This window comes from Echinops telfairi, unplaced genomic scaffold (assembly GCF_000313985.2).
Source record: "Echinops telfairi isolate 266 unplaced genomic scaffold, ASM31398v2 ScPeMD7_5592;HRSCAF=6446, whole genome shotgun sequence".
Taxonomy (NCBI): Eukaryota; Metazoa; Chordata; class Mammalia; order Afrosoricida; family Tenrecidae; genus Echinops; species Echinops telfairi.
Window position 1 is genome coordinate 43,926,485 of NW_022109491.1, and position 8,573 is coordinate 43,935,057.

Sequence of the window (8,573 nt, forward strand, 5' to 3'; positions counted from 1 at the left end):
GCTGGTTCTTGCACCGAGAAGGCTCTGACCTCTCACATTTGGAAAGGAAGAAAAGTTGAAGAACAAAAGCTCTTTAAGCAACACCCCCAAGAAACACTTGGCAGGAAGCTTTCTTATATTTTGTGCTCTACAACCTTAGCACTCATCTGTGTTCTCTGGAGGGCACAGTCTGCATTATAAAAAAAGAGTCAAAAATTCATTTTACTTCTCCTACCGCAGTGTGAATACATACCTCATGATTTTTCTCTATATATTTGAGCTACTGGAAATTTTCTGCCGTAGAAGAGCTGTTGAAAAGGGACTTGATAGAAAATGAGTAAATGAAAGATAAGCTATTCGTGGAAAAGTCCTTTACATATATCCATTTATTATTACGGTAGAATTGAGAATCCAGAGAGCACAGTGGTTAAGTGACTGACTGCTACCTTTATTGGGTAGATCTATTTGGTTCATTAAGAACGTCTGAGTCAGAGTTGGCTCAAAGGCAAGACAGTTAAGGTTAAATTTGCAAATAGCAAAATCTTTCATGACAAGAATCCATTATCCAGTACCACCTCCACAAGACAGAGTGATTGTACATCAAGTCCCAAAGCTCCCTTTCAGCCCTTTGTAGTGATCCATATGTCCCACCTTCAGGTGCCGTGGACTGGATGGCACCTAAGAACCACGACACAGCAAGTAGCCAAGGTCACTGAAATCTGAAAAGAAACTCAAAGTGAGAGGTTCGCATGACGATACTAGTTGGATCCTCCTATTGGACGCTCACACAACAAAGTTAAACTATTGTTGGTGGTGGTTTTCTTTAAAGGCAGGCTGGTTCCTTTTTGGTTTATAAACTAATAGAAGTGAAATCACCTTCTCTGAAGCAAAGGTCACTTTTTTTTTTAAATGATCACGAATTTCCATAGAAATTTCCTGAACATCATTGTCATGGTACGGGGGTGGGGGGTGGAGGTGGGGGTACATAAAGCCGGTCACTATTGCCAGATTATAAAACACAGGTAGATTCAAAAGATTCTAAATTTTATTTTTCACATGCATGGGAAAGGAGAATGGAAGTATCTTTCCTTCTGGCCATCCCTTTATTCTCTCTCTCTCTCTCTTTCACACACACACACACACACACACACAGCTGAGGGAAACCGTTTTTTACAGACAGACATAATCCTTGAAATGACAGACGCAAACTGGGAAAACAATGTTTTCTTTAAACTAAGATATTGTTACAGTGCTTCCATTACTATGGATTCGAAAACGTGAGAAAACTGCTGGGTCTGAGGTTCCAGCTCTTAATGAGTAGGGAGAAAAAGATTCCTAACACTTAAGATAAGAATTGAGTCTTTGACTTAGACAATATCTTTAGGAATTTGTGCCTGGACACAAATACAGATATGCTGTGAAACAATTTAGAGGGTTCAGTTAGGGTCACAGCTACGGGAGATTTCTAGTTATGTTTTCACAAACTATATTATTCTCTTAACAAAGATTCTTCTAAAATATGTTATGTTTCTATCATAAAAGTAATAGAGGACTCTTCAAGAGCTCTAATTAGTAAGAAGGTCTATTAAATTAGGATGACTTTGGGACAATACTATATGGCAGGTCCTTTTTACTTAGTCCTTTTAACTTTCCCCCCAAATAAAAAACTGACTCTAGCTCAGGTGAGACCTCCTGAGTAAGTGATTTTAAAATGCACAAATTAATGGATTATAATTGTTAGATAGATATGTCATATTACTTCCTGGGAAGCCCAATTAAAGTATTACATGTCCTGTTTTAAACTCAAGGGATTAGTTCAACTTTTTTTCCCTTTTCTTTGGCCTGTTTTTATGACTTAAATTAAAAAAAAAATATTTAGGGCAAACTGAGGACACAAGGGTAATTTTCAACTTCTACAAAAGCTGGAGACAGAACAAAACTATTAACAATATTAGGTCAAATATGTAAAAATAATATAGAAGACAATGTACAATAAGTATTATGAGATTATTTGTTTTTATCTAAACAATATCAGTAGCAGCTACATTTTGCAAAAACCTTAGATTATGTATGACACTGAAAACACTAATTTATTATGATGCAACACTTTCTCTTCAGAACTTAGCAGGAAATTTCACTCTTTCACTCATGGAATCATTACTTTCATGACTTGGTTAAATCTGTTAATAGAATATTTCATTTTGGGAGTCATGGTACTGTAAACCCACAAGTTAAAACAATTTTAGAGAAATAAAAAATGGCAATGACTTATATACAGAAGACACTCTTAAAATACAACACTCACATCTAGAATTTATAGAAACATCCAATTTAATCAATGGCTAATTTCTATTCTTGATAAATTTTGGATCAGTTGTATTTCATAAACTTTGTCAACTCCGAGTCTTAGAAATCTGAATTTAGACTGGTGGACTTCAAATCAGGATATTAGTTATTTTTAATAAGTCCAGTATAGTTCATTTATCTGTGGGAAGATATTTGGTCAAAACAAAAGCTTATCATCTGTAAGTGACAAAACTTGACATGACCATAACTAAGTCATTTTATATATATTTATATATTATATGTATATAATATAAGGGCTATAAATATACCAATGCCAAGCTAAAATTCAGAAGGAATGTGAAACAAAAGGGAAGATTTTATGATTAAGGGCTGAGGTAGTTAGTTTATTGTGCCAACCTGGACGATAAACATGTGTGGGGCTAATTGAAGGGCGGAGGGATAAATGGCTCAGTGAGCCTCGCCTTTCTAGTTCTCGGGTCTCTTAGTTTCTGATGGTTGGCCCAAGGTGCAGCTGCCTTAGCCAGTTCCTGCTTCAGTTGGCAAGGCTCACTTCCTGCAAGACATCCCCAAGGAGAAACCACATAGACCTACCCTGATGCAGCCCTGGGTGCTGGAGCCCGTGTGGAGACCTCTGCCAGCGCTGAGATGCTTACACGTTCACTGACTTGGCTTTCCTCCTGCAGTCAGCAACATTGTGTGTGTTTGTGAGATGGAGGACTTTGTGGATTGGTCTTGGACATACGGGTTAATGTTGGACTTGTGGGCTTGGGCAGCACTGGGTTGGGATGTTTTCTTGATGCGCATTTAACTTTATACAAAACTCTCTCTTGTACATGAGTTTCTGTGGATTTGTTTCTCTAAAGTACCCAGACTAACACAAGGGCTTAAAAGTTTCAGTTCTGTGCTCTTTTTGTAGAAAGTATTATTATTATCATGTAACGCCTTTTGGTGAAAGATTTGAAGGTCTAAAACCATAAATCATAATCTATGTTCGCCAAATGTTAGCTAAAGCCTGAAACTAGCATACTGACAGGCCAGCAGTCTTCCTATACTAATTAATTTCTTGCTTCTTGAGAGCCTGGAGGTGCAAGTGGACATAACTCTTGGTCTTTGGGAAAGAGCTTAGGAAATCTAGGAGTAATATACCTCCCTGCTGTGTGAAGTTTCACTTGTAAGTCAACAACGATAAGAGAAAGGCCAAAGATAAGCACTTTGTAATCTTTATGAACTGGGAAGTACTCAGACACAGTCACTGGTGACCAGGTTACCCTGGGAGTTTTTTCAGGGGATTGATCCTCGAATAAATAAACAAAACTTGTCTTTTTGCTTGACTTGGAGTGATTATTGATGGGGTTAAATCACTCAAGGGCAGGATTGCATATTTGGGAGTTGAGAGATTCACCAACTTTCCCCTATCTTATAAATACCCCCCTAAAATTTGGTCTAATATGCTAAGTTCTAAAACATTTCTTTGTTTCCTGTTTTCTACACCCAAGCAAAGTTTACTTTCTCATAAAACTTCTGCAACTTACCACACACCTTCAACTTACTTTCATGTTCCTGTATCACCAGACATTCTGTTTTAAGACAAAACTACTTTGTTTTTTATTCTTAAAAAACAAAGAACAACTTACTATCAGTTATTCTGTCTTCTTTCTAGCTTTGCAGCCATGTTAAACTAAATTCTTTTATGTAGGTTCATCACCCTAAGCATTATATTTCACTAATTGAATATGATCCATATACATTGTAAATCAAGGAAAACCAACTGATTTGATAGCTAAAAGGCAAATTCTAATCATGGCTACAGACAAGTAGATATCCAAAATAAACAAGTTAGTAACTAAAATAATTAAAATTATATCTCATTATGAAAAAAATGACTATCAAAATGGATATGTATCACAGCACTCAGATAAAAGAGTAAGAGCAACAGTTAGGATGCTTGAACAATCTCCTTGGATATCTTAATTACCTGATGGGTGGAAGTGTCTTAGGTGGCTTTCTAGGTCAAATTATTTAGACAATTAATTGAACTTTTAATCCGATGAGTAGCCTTTTTGCTGTATTAAATGATAAAGGGAATGCAAGAATTATCCCAATGCTAATTAAAATACTAGAAATGTAACATAATTTAATATTTTATTAGAAATTCAAAATGGAACAGGCCCCTCCCTTGCAGTAAAAACTCATTTTAAACTGAATCAGTAAGGATGTTCTAACTCAGGAAGCAAGCAAGACCATTTGGATAAGCAATGGAACCTGAGACCTCAGGTGGCTAACAGCCCCAAGAGAATTGTAAATTGTCTTCCTGTGAAGTCTGCTTCCTTTGCCACATTTACGGTATATAACTGTGATGGTTAGGGTTGTTGTGCCAACTAGGCTACCGTAGGAACATCTGGTAAGTGTTTAATGAGGTCTCAGCTTGATTGGAGGGGGACTAGGATAAGTGCTTTCTGAGGCTTGTCTCCTTCTCTCTCTCTCCCTGATGATTGAAGTAGAGTGCTGCGGCTTGAGCTGGTCCTTTGCCTCAACCACGTGCTGCACTACCTGTGGGCCAAGCCAGCCTGTTGATCATGTTGCCGGGCCATGCATCTCTAGAGCTTGAGGCTCCTTTGAGACCTGCTTTGCCATGCTGCTGGTGGATTATGTTGGGGTGCATGCATCCCTGGAGCTTGAGATTCCATTGGGGCCTGCTTTGCTATGCTCCCACGTGACTGGCTGATGCTGCCCCAGCTTGACATCTTGCCTGCAGCTGACTCTGCTAGTCTTGTCTTGTCTGAAGGCAGATTCTGCTGTCTGCTTTCTTGACTTTGGACCAGCATGTAAGTTGAAGGACCTTCAGAATATTAACTGTTGCATGAAAGCAAATTGAGCTGAGCCCTCGGTACTGCTGTGTGCACTAGTTAATTGTTATATTCATTCTCACTATATAAACCTACCCATATATATATATGTGTGTGTGTCCTGGTTTTGTTTCTGTAGAACCCTGCCTAACACATAAAGTGTTTGATTCTCATTGAATTCTTTCTCATCTATCTTCTCTGATCCACACAAGCACTAAGCACAAGAAGGTTGAAGCAGCTGTTTGGTGAAGAGGAGAGGAGGGACAGATATATCCTCAAATCTTCACCTTATTCACTAGCTCAGGCTGAGCAAAGTGGAAAAACTAGTTTTTCCTTTTATCTTCTTTTGAAATACCTTGAATATTTAGTTCAAGACACTTATAGAGGTCTAGATTATAACATTGACATACACATACAAAAACCTTCCAAATTGAACTATTTTATTAATTCCTATGACATTAAAACAATTTGACTTTTAAGTATGCATGTGTTATAAAATTAAAACTAAGTTCAAACAAAAGAATAGAAGGGGAAAAGTGAACAATCCGTTCTTCTGTTCCAAATTCTGGTTGTGGATAGTGATTAAAGCATTTACTTAAATAATTTTATCTTACTTACTCAAACTTCCACGAAACAATTCAAGCTTTAAGATACTATAATAATGTAAGGACCTATTTAAAGACAGTTTTCTCTCCTCCACAGTTAAGATTGTATGTGAGCCAAGCTGTATTGTAGTGAACACTGTTCTGTTTTTCTGTTTCTGTTAGTCATAGGGACATGCCCATCAACAAACTCAAACAGGCAGAATTTGTCTTTACAGACTTTCCCTCTGGATGGAATTGTTTCCATCATTATACTGGTTTACCAAAACAGCACAGACACAGCACACAAAAGTATAAGGCATCCGGGCCAAACAGAAATCAAACCTGGTGCACAATTACCAGATAAAATGTATGGATTCTATAGAAAGTAAAAGTGACAGACCTCCGCAGTGTATGCTCCAGAACTCATCAAGACAATAGTGCTGGCAGCCTTTAGAAAGTCTGCAAGGTGCGCTCCCATTGTGCTGCTGGCCCAGGCAAAACCTGAAGTATCTTACCTGGGGTGCCATCAGGAAACCAAACAAAGGGCGGGGCCCCAGCCACTGCAGTGAATCACAAGGTGGGGTGCGAATCAGTGTATGTCATATTACCAGATATAGAAGGATAGTCAGATAATCCTCCAAGACTGCTTTCCCCTCCCTAATATCGTCAGGGCTTTTATTCTTCTCTGGGCGTCAGTGCATTACACTTTTCCCAAAGTTTATGACCCTCCCATCCAGGAATACAATCTATTGTACTCCTTGTGTGTCTGGAAATTCTAAAGGATGATTGCTTATCTTAAGATTTTAGGTTAACAATGCAACAGTAAATTATTTACAGCACTAACTCACTAAGCTCAGAAACCTAGGGTACATTCCAGGGAGGAAGGGGAAGAGGAATTTCTGCAGTTGGTAGAACAATATTAAACATTTATTAAAGGTTCCTTTCTCCCTACTAATCAGTTCTTGATCAAATGTTACATTCTGAGATAGTTGAAAATCAATTTAAAAAAATCATTTTATTGGGGGCTCACACAACTCTTATCACAATCTATATCAACTAATTCTTTTGGGTTACATTAATTGTATATTCCTTACAGCTTCTTTTATGCTTCCTGCAGCACTCAATTTTTTACCTATATTGTTGTTCTTAGATGCTTTTCAGTTAGTTTCAACTCACAGTGACCCAATAGACAACAGGACAAAATATTAGCCTGATTCCTTGGGACTAGTCTGTTATTAATTCTTTTTAAAGAAATAATTACCACAGTTGGTGTCAGAATGATGGGGCTGGCTATGACAGCCCTGACTCACTGGAAAATTGATTTTGGAAAAGGAAGAACAAAGAGGATATGAGAAATTTTTGGTTTCAAATGATATAGAGAACTACCATGGATTAAAGCAGCTGCTATGTTACATTCCATTAGTCAAGATAACTGCTATTCATGGGATACAGAATTGGTGGATGTAGATCTAACTCCCCAGGAATTGACTCCTTGAATCCATACAGAAATACAGAATGATAAGGAAAGGGAAAAGCACACAATCCCTGGATTTCTGTTATAAATACTAGCTGCAATGACTGGGGGAAAGTAAGGGTGAACTGTATCATTGAATCAAGTCTAGAACAGTTTGGTCAGACCTCTTACCTCTAGTCTCAGGGCTGATTAATAAAGGAAAAATTGCATAAAAACAATTGCATTAAACCAATAGAAGGTATGACCAACCGCTGGTAACCAAGAAAGTATTTCAGGATGGGGAATAGGGAAAACCAAGAAACATTGAAACCCCAGTGCAGAGAAACTTTCCAATTGATAGATCGGTATTGTCATCTTCCTGAGGAACCACTACTGAAATGGATCGCAAGAGTGGTTAATTGAGGGGAAGTGTCTTTGTTTTGCATGCCACTGAATAGAGGAGTGGGGTTGGGTTGATGCAATACCCACAGTTCACTATGGACCAGTCAAAACTGCCAAGACTTCCAGTCACAAGGAAGGTTAACGCACAGGAAACAGCTACCTGGTAGACTTGTTCATGCTGAAAGGGAAACTGGACCTCTCTCTCCTTACACTCTCACTGGCACACTTCTGAGGAAGCAGTTAATGTTTTTCTGCTTCTTGGCCCATCAGCCCAAGCAGCTACTTGGGTCAGGAAAAGTCCATGGACTTGAATTTGACTGGACTTACCCATTTCTACAACTGTGTGAACCACTTTTTAAAATATAAATCTCTCTCTGATTGGCTTTTCAATTTTAAGAAGTTGTTTGTTTGTTTGTTTCAGAATCTAAGTTGTAAAGAAGATCTCTGAGCACTGATCTGGGGGGTCACTCCAGCTCCATGAATTCCAGAAGAATTAAAATTGGTTCTTGTGACTAAGTAAACGACATCACTCTGCCTCAGTTACCTTCATGGTAAAACTAGAACAATATTACTGAAGCATTTCGACCCCAATCATAGGGCAATTGATTGCTGGAAGATAAATAGATAATCTATGGAAAAAGTTTTAAATAAAAGATAAACAGCTATAAAATACAAAGTAAGAACATGGCAGAAATAGTAATTGCCACAGAATTGCTTGGAATCCAAGATTGAAATAATTCTTGGAGGCAAGAATATCATCTGAAACTTCACAAATGTCACATTTCTCTTCCTGCTTTAAGAACACCAGAGTAGATAAAAGATGTTGGACAAGGAACACCATTCCTGCCACTTGGCAATAGTCATTTTTTCTGGAGCTCCTGTTACAGTCTTGTCTATATGACAGATGTACCAAAATGCCAAGTACTCTCTGCTTCAACTAAAATTCTCAAAAACTTTCCTGGAAACAAAAAATTGTTTCTTTATCCTGATTACAAATGTCTG